Genomic DNA, 14,813 nt, shown 5'->3' on the forward strand with positions numbered 1-14,813 from the left:
AAGACGATTCGAAAACCGAGTTGCTATCGAGCTTTGCGGAAAATCCCAAAATATCGAGACCGCCAGAAAAATGTATACCCACTGTAAGAAAGGAAAAGTATTACTTATGTGCTTATTTTACATATAATAATTGATCGCACATGTTGTACAACCTTTAGTTTAGAACATGGTTACTTTAAATGTTCAAAATGTTCACCGCTGGCGGCTATACGCAATAACAGAACGATGAGCGGTCGCGGCAACTACGTCAGTCAATTTTACTGTGGAAACCGCTGTACATGTCGCTGTAATCCCCTGGCGAAGTTCCTCCTGCATGCGTTGCTTGTGTCAATAGACGTTATCTTTCACAGTTTCCCCCAAGTCCATAGGTGTTAGATCTGGCGACCGTGAAGGGAACTCAGTGGGCCCTCTTCGTACAATCCAATGCCCCGGAAAATTGTCATCTAGGAAAGCTCGTACAGCTAGGTGGTAGTGTGGTGGCGCACCGACCTGTTGGTAGAAGACCACTTCATCAGCTCCATAAAGCGCACGTATACCTGGCAAAATTGAGGTGCGTAACATTTCCAGGTACCCTTTTCCAGTGACAGTAGCATAAAAGAAAAAGGGTCCTGCTAAGCCTCTAGATGATAGTCCACACCACACGTGAGCCCCTGGTAGATAGACTGTTTTATCCACATAAACATGCGGATTTTCCGGTGCCCAGTACAAACTGTTATGCCGTTTCATGGTTCCATTAAGTTTAAATTGTGCCTTGTCACTCCACTCTTCTTCGTCACAAATTGTTCCTCATTAATCACCATTTGCTGATGCCCTTCGCAATACTGCATTCGGCGATCAGGATCGTCATCATTAATCGCGTACAGTAATCGTGGATTGTAAACTTTCCACTTTGCGGATTTCAGAATTCTTCGTACATTGGTACTGCTATGAAACTTCCTGGCAGATTAAAACTGTGTGCCGCACCAAGACTCGAACTCGGGACCTTTGCCTTTCTCTGGCAAGTGCTCTACCAACTGAGCTACCCAAGCACGACTCACGCCCCATCCTCACAGCTTCACTTCTGCCAGGCTCTGGCTAAGCCATGTCTCCGCAATATCCTTTCTTTCAGGAGTGCTAGTTCTGCAATGTTCGCAGGAGAGCTTCTGTAAAGTTTGGAAGGTAGGAGACGAGGTACTGGCAGAAGTGAAGCTGTGAGGACGGGGCGTGAGTCGTGCTTGGGTAGCTCAGTTGGTAGAGCACTTGTCCACGAAAGGTAAAGGTCCCGAGTTTGAGTCTCGGTCCGGCCCACAGTTTTAATCTGCCAGGAAGTTTCGTCTTAAACATAAAATACTGTTTTACGAAACAAAAGTTTGACTCTATAATTGAAGACGCTGTGTGAGGGAGGAGGAGGATATTGGTGTTTAACGTGCCGTCGACGACGAGGTCATTAGAGACGGAGCGCAAGCTCGGGTTAGGGAAGGATTGGGAAGGAAATCGGCCGTGCCCTTTCAAAGGAACCATCCCGGCATTTGCCTGAAACGATTTAGGGAAATCACGGAAAACCTAAATCAGGATGGCTGGAGACGGGATTGAACCGTCGTCCTCCCGAATGCGAGTCCAGTGTCTAACCACTGCGCCACCTCGTTCGGTGCCACAGAAGAGAAGGAGGCGAATTACCGTAATACTGCACTCTAAACCTGTGTATAAATTAAGGTACAAGACATGCGTTCTGCCGCTAAAACGCACTATGAACATTAGTTACACGTAGAATAACACTGATAACAGGTTATTAGGCTACTACACATTGCTATAGTATCAACCATGGACACATTGCACAGCCTATCCCGTTTCCTAAAACAGGCAGTGCGCAGTTGTACTGCAGTCTCCTGCTACGAATCATAATTTCTGGATAACGGTCATCAGCGGCTGTTGTTGACTGCGAGTATCCACGGTTGTAATAATCCGCTCTAATGTCAAACATCCTACAACTGCCAACATGAGTAACTTAGTAGATGTCGGTGTAGCGAAGTTGCTCAAGTCACTTAATGAACGCAAAGCATGCTAACCAAATTGTACACGAATCAGGTTCCTTTCAGAGTACGCTGATACAAGAGCTCCATACTTAGCAATCACACACGACCGCTCGCTCGTAGGAAGTTCCGTATCCACAGACTGGTAAGTTGCACAAGTCCCACCAATACCCAATAAAGGAAGTAATCCATTGAATTGCAGATCCATATCACCAGCGTTGATTTGCAGTAGGATTTTGGAACATATCCTGTGTTCGAACATTATTACTTACCTCGAAGAAAGAGGTTTATTGACAAATGGAACGAATGGTTCAAATGGCTCCGAGCACTATGGGACTTAACATCTGAGGTCATCTGTCCCCTAGAACTTAGAACTACTTAAGCCGAACTAACCTAAGGACAGCACACAAATCCATGCCCGAGGCAGGATTCGAACCTGCGACCGTAGCAGTCGCGCGGTTCCGGACTGAAGCGCCTAGAACCGCTCCACCATCACGGCCGGCTAGTCAGAACGGATTCAGTAAACATCGTTCACGTGAAACACAACTAGCTCTTTATTCTCACGATGTAATGAGTGCTATCGACATGGGGTGTCAAATTGACTTCGTATTTTTAGATTTCCAGAGGGCTTTTAACACCGTTTCTCAGAAAAGACTTCTTGTCAGACCGCATACCTATGGAGTATCGTCTCAGTTACGCGACAGGATTTGTGATTTGCACTCAGAAAGGTTACAATTCGTGGTATATGACGAAAAACCGTCCAGTAAAACAGAAGTGATACCTGTCGTTTTCCAAAGAAGTGTTATAGGCCGTCTGCTGTTCCTGATCTACATACACTATTTGGGAGACAGTCTGAGCAGCCCTCTTAGATTGTTTGCAGATGATGCTGTCATTTGCAGTCTTGTCAACCCATCAAATGGTCAAAACTAATTGCAAAATGATTTAAACATGATGTATGCTAGCGCGGAAACTGGCTACTGACTCTAAATAATGAAAACGTGAAATCATCCACGTGAGTGCTAAAGAAATCTGTTAAATCCCGGTTACACTATAAATCACTTAAATATAAAGGCTGTAAATTGAACTAAATACTTAGCGAGTGCAGTTACAAATAACTTAAATTGAAACGATCACGTAGATAACGTTGTGGGGAAAGCGAACCAACGACTGCAAATTATTGGCAGAACACTTACGAAATGCAACAGGTCTACCAAAGAGACTGCTTAACACTACGCTTGTCTTCTGGAGTATTGCTGAGCAGCGTGGGATCCGCATCGGGTAGCAGGGACGGAGCACATCGGAAAAGTTCAAAGAATGGCAGCTCGTTTCGTACTGTCGCGAAACAGGGGAGAGAGTGCCACGGGTATGATACGCGAATCGAAATAGCAATCATTAAAACAAAGGCATTTTTCGTTGTGGCAGGATCCTCCCACGAAATTTCAGTTTCCAACTCTCTCCTCAGAGTTTGAAAATGTTTTGTTGGTACCCATCTAAATAGGCAGAAATGATTATCGTAATAAAATAAGAAAAGTCAGAGCTCATACGGAATGATTTAAATGTTCGTTTTTCCCGCACGCCGTTCAAGAGTGGAACGGTAGAAAAATAGCTTAAATGTGGTTCTGTGAACCCTCTGACAGGAACTTAACAGTGAACTGCAGAGTAATCATGTAGATGTAGTTTGGTTTCTCTTGCCTTATTATGGGTAGGAGGCGGCAGAACTCTCCTTGTGCCTTTGACACTAGGTCCAGCTGTTGATACATGTAGCGTGTTGGTGTCGGGTAGTCAAGATCTCGCTAAGCGAGTACCCGTTCTCATTTCCCGATGAACATCTGCAATCGGAACATGACTTAAAGAAGAAACGTGATTATATTTTAACGTCCGGCAGACGGCGAGGTCGTTAGGTGTCAGAGCACTTTGGTGCGCATATTGGTGGAGAGTAGGAAAGGAGGTCGGCCGTTTACAAAGGATCCAACCACGAATTTGCGTTAAACGGTTAGGAAGCTTTAGCGGACATTACGAAACATCAGCCGAACAGCACAGCAATTTCAGACGTAGTAGTGCATCGAAACACTTCCACAGGTTTAATGTTACAAGTGCAAAGTAACATTATTTTAGAAACAACTCAAACAAATGAACTCGGTATATGTGATATTTGTTTCGAGGGTGTTAAAATTCCTCTGCACCTCTATATTATGTCGACCTGACAAGATACTAGCTTATTGCAAACTATGTTACATGTTCTTGCGCAATCGAAAAGTAGGTTTTGCAGACGGTACTCTCGTTGTACACCGCGTCCATTACTGCAAGTTGTGCAGGTGGAGAGAACGATGACGAAGCACCTGTGCCATCTGTTAGCCGCGCTAATTCGTTCCCCGGCTGTGTGCCGCATATGTGCTGACACAACAGATAACGCCACTCAAACAAAACAGGCTGGGATTTTCCTCTTTTGGCGCAATCAAAGCCGTAGATAATAATCAAAACTCTTTCAGAAATGAGAATACATTCGTGCTTTGTAAAATCCATCGAGAATCAAATATTGTTGTTGTTGTGTTCTTCAGTCCTGAGACTGGTTTGATGCAGCTCTCCAAGCTACTATATCCTGTGCAAGCTGCTTCGTTTCCCAGTACGTGCTGCAGTCTACATCCTTTTGAATCTGCTTAGTGTATTCATCTCTTGGTCTCCCTCTACGATTTTTACCCTCCACGCTGCCCTCCAATGCTAAATTTGTGATCTCTTGATGCCTCAGAACATGTACTACCAACCGATCCCTTCTTCGAGTTAAGTTGTGCCACAAACTCCTCTTCTCCCCAATTCTATTCAATACCTCGAATTAAGTCGGGTGATGCCGAGGGAATTAGATTAGGAAATGAGACACTTAATATATTAGAGGAGTTTTGCTATTTGGGGAGCAAAATAACTGATGATGGTCGGAGTAGAGAGGATATAAAATGTAGACTGGCAATGGCAAGGAAAGCGTTTCTGAAGAAGAAAAATTTATTAACGTCGCGTATAGATTTAAGTGTCAGGAAGTCATTTCTGAAAGTATTTGTATGGAGTGTAGCCATGTATGGAAGTGAAACGTGGACAAGAAGAGAATAGAAGCTTTCGAAATGTGGTGCTACAGAAGAATGATGAAGATTAGATGGGTAGATCACATAACTAATGAGGAGGTATTAAATAGAATTGGGGAGAAAAGGAGTTTGTGGCACAATTTGACTAGAAGAAGGGATCGTTTGGTAGCACATGTTCTGAGACATCGAGGGATCACCAATTTAGTATTGGAGGGCAGAGTGGAGGGTAAAAATCGTAGAGGAAGACCAAGAGATGAATACACTAAGCAGATTCAGAAGGATGTAGGCTGCAGTAGGTACTGGGAGATGAAGAAGCTTGCACAGATTAGAGCAGCATGGAGAGCTGCATCAAACCAGTCTCAGGACTGAAGACCACAACAACAACAACCTCCTCATTAGTTATGAGATCTAAGAGATTACACTTACTACTAACTTAAACCAGAACGATGACATAGATAATGTTGTGGGTTAAGTGAACCAATGACTGCGCTTTATTGGCACAACATTTAGAAGATGCAACAGGTCTGCTAAAGAGACTACCTACATCACACTTGTCAATCCCCTTCTGCTACGCGGTGTGGAATCCGCAGCAGATTAAATTGACGGTGTACGCTGAAAGTGTTCAAAGAATGGTAGCTCGTTTTGCGTTATCGCGAAATAGGAGAGACAGTGTCACGGATATAACAGGCGAGTTGACCTGGAAATCATTAAAACAAAGGCGTTTTTCGTTGCGGCATGATCTTCTCATGAAATTTCAGTCCCCAGCTAAGTTGGTGCTCGCCTACATACGGAGAAATGATCATTGTAATGAAGTAAGAGAAATCAGAGCTCGCTTGGAAAGTTTTAAGTATTCGTTTTTCCCGGACACTGTTCGAGAGTGGAACGGCAGAGAGATAGTTTGAAGGTGATTCGATGAATCCTCTGCTAGACACCTAACTGTGAACTGCAGAGTAGTTATGTAGACGTAGCTGTAAACTCAGAAGTAGATGACGGAACTGTGGTCATTAATTTGATGATATGTGGAAAAAACTGCGATCTACTTAAATTGGAGTGGTCGTACAGATGCATGAGATTACACCTATTTTGATAAATCATTGTGCAAGATCGTTCGGTCACACTAAAATCACAATGTACTCTAATCCAGCTTGAAATGATTTTGCTCACGAATCTAAAATTCCCCGAAATTTGATCAGATCCAACGACAAATGGAAAGGATAATTTCTAGCTGATTACATCTCTTCAAGTCAAAGCTCGAAGACCATAACGCTTGGTATGGGAAAATTTTAATTATTCATAAATATTTAATCTAAGTGCCTTTTTAGATTTCATTAACAATGGAGAAGAAACAACAATTTATTGTAGTCTACGTACCATAGAAGTAATTTTATTCAGATGAGCTCTCCGTTGCGTAAATTAGCTGTTTACTCCTTGTACAGAATTATCTGTGATAATTATATATTGTTAACTTCGTGATTTTGGTAAAATGAGGTTCGTGTTTTTTTTCTTATGTTCTGGAAATTCGTAACGTTGGAAGCAACTACAATAGAATTCACGTTGTATCTCGAGTGGGGGAGAAAAGTGAAAATGCAGAATGACTGGAATGTTAGTTTCTTTATTATGAATTGTAGCAAGAGTCTGAAACCGTATTCTGTACGTGAAACACAGTCGCATTTGAGAAAGTATTTTTTAACGGTAAAATGGAAGTATCATAAGCGGACGAACGTTTAGCCATCAACCGATGACAGTTGCCAATATTTCTGCTAAGAATTTGAAATTCTTATATGCCCGCGTGTTAATGAACAAACACTTCTGCTATCATGAACAAAGACAAATCCTGCAATGTCATAATTTTAGTACATGCGCCCTGCAAAATAAAGTAATAATGGCTTTTGTTTGTTTGGAGTTTCAGAGTAGTGACCTGATTTTTGGAAGAACGGTATTAATGTACTTGTACGCAAGATTTTTAGAGAAGAGTAGCGGCATCGCAGAAGTCTAGCAGCTTCAGAACAAAAGCGAAACTCTCTGGCCAGAGTACACAGCACTGCAGTCGTATGTAAGCTGTCAGAGTACGGCGTGGAAGATACGGGTAAGGATGATGTAAAATCGCGCCCGGAATAAGGTCTAAGGTAAAAACTAAGACTTTTTATGTAATTGTTGATCAAATGGTTTACTCTGATCAAAAAAAGAAAATTTGCCGAATTATGATATAACGATGATTCGAAAGCCGAGTTGCTATCGAGCTTTGCGGAAAATCCCAAAATATCGAGACCGCCAGAAAAATGTATACCCACTGTAATAAAGGAAAAGTATTACTTATGTGTTTATTTTACATATAATAATTGATCGCACATCTTGTATAGCTTTTAGTTTAGCACATGGTTACTTTAAATGTTCAAAATGTTCACCGCTGGCGGCTATACGCAATAACAGAACGATGAGCGGTCGCGGCAACTACGTCAGTGGAAACCGCTGCACATGTCGCTGTAATCCCCCGGCGAAGTTCCTCCTGCATGCGTTGCTTGTGTCAATAGACGTTATCTTTCACAGTTTCCCACAAGTCCATAGGTGTTAGATCTGGCGACCGTGAAGGGAACTCAATGGGTCCTCTTCGTCCAATCCAATGCCCCGGAAAATTGTCATCTAGGAAAGCTCGTACAGCTAGGTAGTAGTGTGGTGGCGCACCGACCTGTTGGTAGAAGACCACTTCATCAGCTCCATAAAGCGCACGTATACCCGGCAAAATTGAGGTGCATAACATTTCCAGGTACCCTTTTCCAGTGACAGTAGCATAAAAGAAAAAGGGTCCTGCTAAGCCTCTAGATGATAGTCCACACCACACGTGAACCCCTGGTAGAGAGACTGTTTTATCCACATAAACATGCGGATTTTCCGTGGCCCAGTACAAACTGTTATGCCGTTTCACGGTTCCATTAAGTTTAAATTGTGCCTTGTCACTCCACTCTTCTTCGTCACAAATTGTTCCTCATTAATCACCATTTGCTGATGCCCTTCGCAATATTGCATTCGGCGATCAGGATCGTCATCATTAATCGCGTGCAGTAATCGTGGAATGTAAACTTTCCACTTTGCAGATTTCAGAATTCTTCGTACATTGGTACTGCTATGAAACTTCCTGGCAGATTAAAACTGTGTGCCGCACCAAGACTCGAACTCGGGACCTTTGCCTTTCTCAGGCAAGTGCTCTACCAACTGAGCTACCCAAGCACGACTCACGCCCCATCCTCACAGCTTCACTTCTGCCGGGCTCTGGCTAAGCCATGTCTCCGCAATATCCTTTCTTTCAGGAGTGCTAGTTCTGCGATGTTCGCAGGAGAGCTTCTGTAAAGTTTGGAAGGTGGGAGACGAAGAACTGGCAGAAGTGAAGCTGTGAGGACGGGGCGTGAGTCGTGCTTGGGTAGCTCAGTTGGTAGAGCACTTGCCCGTGAAAGGCAAAGGTCCCGAGTTCGAGTCTCGGCCTGGCACACAGTTTTAATCTGCCAGGATGTTTCATGTGAGCGCGCACTCCGCTGCAGAGTGAAAATCTCATTCTGGACTAGTACTGCTAACCCCCACTTCATGTGCACATTGCGTAGCAGACTTTTGTGAAAAATTAACAAACGTTTCCAACACGAGAGCCGCCGAAGCAGGACTTGTAGCTGTATGCTGTCTTCCTGATCTTCCTTTGTGGATATCGCAAATCGTCCTATGCAATTAAAACTTGACAGTGACACGTTTAATTGGTAAGCAGGTTGGTAGTTCTGTTTCAAACTCCCGTCTCCATTGACGTTGCACTTCAACGGCATTATCAAACTTGAAAAACCACTTCACAATACATTTTCGTTACTCGAATGTCAAGCGTGCCCGAAGCATTGTGTTTTCTGAATACCGAGATGAAAGTACTAACATCTGTGGAGCCAAAGACCGTACTAAACACACTCATGATTCAAATCGAACAACAATATCGATCTCTCTATAGAACCTGACAAAGGGTGTATTCATTTTTCTGGCGGACTCTGTATAATAATCGATAATTTTGAAGGGAAGTGTGGGTCTGTATTTGAGTTTAGTGCTAAGCTGTAATTGAAAACTGATGCACAAACAGTGTCAGATGTCTAGGTACTTAGAGTAGGCAGTGCGAGTACGTAATAACATTATGTTGGAGTCTGTCTTGGAAACTTTGCACCGAATGTTTACTAGCATTACAATAAGACTCAGAGCAGTTATTCTGAAGTATGAACCAATTGTTTCGAAGTGTGTACCACATGTTTACTGATCTTAAAAATGATCTTAATTAAAACAAATTCTCACTCACTAAGGAATATAATATAAGTGTTATTTCTTGAGGTTGTAGGCTAGAACAAAAGGTAGAGAAAGTGTAAGAAGACTGTATGTTTGGATTCAAGTGATGGTGATTCATTGTAACAAAAGGTTAGCGACGACTGTAGTAGCAGACAATAAAAGCTAGAGGAGCAGTGCGCGGAAGTTAAATCATCCCTAGAAGACGGATTATTTCAGGTGCAGGTGCGATGTATTGCTGAGCATGAAGATCTAGAAGCCAAACATGCCGAAGGGCTGAAAGAAATTTATCGGAATACAGTGTGGCAGTCTTTTGGAGTCTGGTTCATGTACAGGTAAGGGTGTACCTGTGGAAAGTTCTCTAATTAAGTGTAAGAATTTTTGCAAGTTTGATTTATCAGGAACAGTTCGCCCAATAGATTGTTTTTAAAGACTTTAGAGATGTTTTACTCAGTTATTGGAATGAAAAGAACTAGTCATCGTTTATGTTCATTTAGATCTAAATTTATACTCGATGAACAACTTTTCACTGTTTAGTGGATGTTACTTCTGATGCCACTATACTCTTACACCTCTTTCCCCGTTGAAGTGTCCGTCGAAGGCGGTGCCGGAAATATACCCAGATATAAAATGAATATTAAGTTTGTTGTAACACATAAAAACAATATTCTCTGAGGGGAGTTACATTACTGGCCATTAAAATTGCTACACCACGAAGATGACGTGCTACAGACGCGAAATTTAACCGACAATAAGAAGATGCTGTGATATGCAAATGTTTAGCTTTTCAGCATTCTCACAAAGTTGGCGCCGGTGGCGGCACCTACAACGTGCTGCCATGAGGAAAGTTTCCAACCGATTTCTCATACACAAACAGCAGCTCAACCGGCGTTGCCCGGTGAAACGTTGTTTTGATGCCTCGTGTAAGGAGGAGAAATGCGTACCATCACGTTTCTGACTTCGATAAAGATCGGATTGTAGCCTATCGCGATTGCGGTTTATTGTATCGCGACATAGCTGCTCGCGTTGATCGAGATCCAATGACTCTTAGCAGAATATGGAATCGGTGGGTTCAGGAGGGTAATACGTAACGCCTTGCTGGATCCCAACGGCCTCGTGTCACTAGCAGTCGAGATGACAGGCATCTTATCCGCATGGCTGATTCAACAGATGGGGAAGTTTGCAAGACAACAACCATCTGCACCAACAGTTCGACGATGTTCGCAGCAGTATGGACTATCATCTCGGAGACCATGGCTGCGGTTACCCTTGACGCTGCATCACAGACAGGAGCACCTGCAATGGTGTACTCATGGACGAACCTGGGTGCACGAATGGCGAAACGCCATTTTTTCGGATGAATCCAGGTTCTGTTTACAGCATCATGATGGTCGCATCCCTGTTGGTGACGTGGCGGTGAACGCACATTGAAAGCGTGTATTCGTCATCGCCATACTGGCGTATCACCTGGCGTAATGGTATGGGGTGCCATTGGTTACACGTCTCGGTCACCTCTTGTTCGCAATGACAGCACTTTAAACAGTGGACGTTACATTTCAGATGTGTTACGACCCGTGACTCTACCCTTCATTCGATCCCTGCGAAACCCTACATTTCAGCAGGATAGTGCACCACCGCATGTTGCAGGTCCTGTACGGGCCTTTCTGGATACAGAAAATGTTCGACTGCTGCCCTGGCGAGCACATTCTCCAGATCTCTCACCAATTTGAAACGTCTGGTCAATGGTGGCCGAGCAATTGGCTCGTCACAATACGCCAGTCACTACTCTCGATGAACTGTGGTATCGCGTTGAAGCTGCATGGACAGCTGTACAAATACAACTATATTCGAAACACATCAGCTGAGTCAATATTACTAAAATATAAACTTAATACTAAATTATCTTCGGAAATATTATAGCCTCGCAAAATCTATCACCATTTTTTGAATCAGCGTAAATATGCCTTTAAGATGAGACATTTTATACACAAATTCCCAGTCGTTTTAAGATTCGCAAAAATTTCCCCGATTTTATTTTGCTAAGATGGCAGACATCTGTGTAAAAATTATAGTCGTCTCTGGTATGGTCACTACCACATTAAATACGGAGTCAGCCTAAATGATTCATTAGGTTTCAAAGCACTGTTTACTGACAAGTATATGGCATACAAAGATAGACGATACATGAAAAGATAGAAACACTCACCAAGTTTAAAAGTGTGTTCAAAATGGTTCTGAGCACTATGGGACTCAACTGCTGTGGTCATAAGTCCCCTAGAACTTAGAACTACTTAAACCTAACTAACCTAAGGACATCACACACATCCATGCCCGAGGCAGGATTCGAACCTGCGACCGTAGCGGTCGTGCGGTTCCAGACTGTAGCGCCTTTAACCGCTCGGCCACTCCGGCCGGCTTAAAAGCGTGTATTCATACGCAAATATACGAGTAGAAAAGCTACACCTGGTCACCAGTGCATTTTGCGTTGCTTTCGCCAGTTTCGTGATACTGGTTGTCTGTGTAAAGGAAAAAGCATATGGCGACTGTGAGTTCCAGAGGAAATGATGGAATGTGTGAACAGGGCTTTGCGTGCAGCCCACAAAAATCAACCACTTATGCAAGCTGTGAACTGGGCATTCCGCCGAAAACCGTTTAGAATGTTTTGCGGTGGTTTGCCTTTCAAACCCTTCCATTTGCAACTGTTACAACAGCTGACCCTAGATGATTATGCCTGCCAAATGTAGTTTTGTACCCAAATGTAGCAAGCTATGGAAGATGATGGCGACTGCGAGGACATCGATGTTCAGCGTCAAGGCGACTTTCCATCTGTCAGGAAACGTGAGTTGTCACAATGTTAGAATGTGGTGTGCTGTGTTGTTACATGTCCATGTGCAGTTGGGAAGGGATTCACCAGAAGTGAATGTCCTCTGTGCCACAATTTAGACAAAGATGTGTGGCCCCTTTTCCTTCATAGAGCAGATGGCGACAAGTTCCGTGCACCTGGATATGCTGCTGTTGTGGTTGTTGCCACAACTGACTGCTGACTTCTCGACTTCCATCCATCAACAGGACGGAGCTTCACCTCAGTGGAGCACAACTGTCCATGCCTTTGTCAACAGAGATCTTCCACATCGCTTGACAGAGCGCGCTGGTCTGTGTGATGTTCCTCCGTTGCTATGCCCCCTCCCTCCCCCTCCCCCCGCTCCAGTTCAGCCGGATTTCACGCGATGTGATTTCTTCCTCTTGGATTATGTTAAGAATAAAGTTTTGATGCTGCGACCGACGTTGGCGGAGACATGCTAGTGAAAGTATGTGTGGAACATTGGGATATTTGTCAGGTGACCAAGGATGCACATATTGAATATTTGTAGAATGTACCAAAAACATGGTGGATGTATCTATCATTCCATGTATCACCCGTCTCTGTGTGTTGTATAGTTGCAAATAAACAGTGCTTTGAAACCCAATGAATCGTTTAGGCTAAGCCTTTAGATTCACACAATTTTAATATACAACAGAAAAACTCTTTTACATTAGTACTAGTATAAACGAAAATAGAGCTGGCCTTCAAGCAACTTAATTCTATTGTTAAATATATTTTTATATTTAGTTTTTATGACCTCACTTCCCTCTCGTTAAATGAATTATTGAGAGAAACCAAGCTGTGGTACATCATGCAAACCTGTAATACTTCCTAGTTCTGTGGATACCAACTAAATGGATGTTGGCAGCAGTTGTTTATGAAATAAATACTGAGCTGTAAAGACATGTTTTGATTTATCAATATTTACATTGCATATGGTTACAGAAACGTGATAGCACAAGCGATCTTCGGGACCAGAGACCTGAAACCGACTTCAGCCATTAAATTCATTATCACATTACGTTGATAAAATCCACAAAGCGGATTTGTGCCATGTCACATTGAATGGCTGTTGGCGAATTTCACTGAAAATCATTTTTACCGATCCCAGGTGTAGCTAAAGCCACAGACTCGAACGCAAATTCCTACTTATCGTTAGCGAGTGGATTCCCCATTACATTATCTAAGCACACCTCCATGCCTGGTCCAAAATTTCATTGACACTAACGTTTCCACGAACGATTTTCGAACACCACTACCAGAGGTTCTGTCCGACAGGGTATGTCGGAATAGCACTATTAGGACAAATGAGTCAGTGGAGGGCTGTGGCTTACGTTGACACGAAACATACAGTTAAATGTTGTTTTTATCACTATCAGTAACTTAATTAAGTTTAAAAATTATTGTAATGAGTACAAAGACTTTTCAAAGACATAAAATATGCATGAAAGGATTTCAGCAACTGAATTTTATCTGCAATAATAGTGTACTAATCTTCGATTTATGTCAATTATTGTGGTTCGTGTGGATTCGAAACGTTAATTGAAGTTATCATTTATAGTGCACCATCAACAGTTAATTGCTTCCTGTACTAAAATTTTCACAACAATTTCATAAAACTAGCGTTTTGCGTCGTTTTATGCACGTGTACCCATCGTAATTCTATTTGAATGACATCATCATTGTCCTGCTTTTGTGTTCTGTTGTTAAAGACATGGTAACAGTGCTGTAATATTAATTGCTGACTGCTTTCAAGGAATTTACAACATCTTTTTAAGTAGCCGCAAAAATGTTTGCGACCTTATGTGAACACAGGAAAAAATTACAGAGATTTTATTTTCATATACTATCTTGGTCGCAAGTAGGATTACTGAAATCGTGACTAACATGTGAGTTTCCAACATTATCTTTCACACACATTGGCTAAGACACATAGGACCAACTGTTTTATGATTCTAATAGCTTGATTTTATCGTTTATTTAAGCCAATGCAAATGATTACATTTTGTAATATGTGTGTTTATTTTAGCATTTGAAGTAAAAGGAAGAGGTTCTAATTGGTAGAAAAATCGACACAGTTACATTACTGAATCTTCAGAATGAACGGAATTGTTAATAGCTTTATGGTAGAAGCAACTGCTTTGTTGAAACACAGTTCTCGTTGGAAGATTATGGTATAACACTATACACAAGTACCACGTCAGTCCTGATAGATAACCACACACAAGTCACACTTTAATCAAACACTCCTATACGTCGTCTTATTCTTGTATGGTTCTACAAGTACAGCTTTCAGAACGGGCTGCTTTTATGAAAACTACAAACTCAAGTGTATACTTTGATGGCTGAGTGAAATGGTGGACATAGTAGAAAATACTAAATACATAATATTGTAAGGATCTACGGGTTGCGCGCAGCCATACGATACGTAACACGCGCTCGCCAGCCGACCTGTCTGGAATGCTGACAATTTGCTTCGCCAGTAGAGGAGCGTCCAGCCGCATTGCAATGCAGAGTACGCGACTGGCCGCCGTCCGCAGCGGGCAGTATTAACTAGCGTGGCCTCGGGCGCGA

The 14,813-nt window shown here is 42.6% G+C and overlaps 1 non-coding gene across 1 annotated transcript; it reads left to right on the top strand.

Annotated features, from left to right (window-relative positions):
• The first annotated feature begins 8,488 nt into the window (after positions 1 to 8,488).
• Positions 8,489 to 8,563, top strand: Trnas-uga. Its single transcript has one exon. It is a non-coding gene; the product is annotated as a tRNA-Ser (tRNA).
• Positions 8,564 to 14,813: the final 6,250 nt, after the last annotated feature.

This window comes from Schistocerca americana, chromosome 7, assembly GCF_021461395.2.
Source record: "Schistocerca americana isolate TAMUIC-IGC-003095 chromosome 7, iqSchAmer2.1, whole genome shotgun sequence".
Classification (NCBI taxonomy): Eukaryota; Metazoa; Arthropoda; class Insecta; order Orthoptera; family Acrididae; genus Schistocerca; species Schistocerca americana.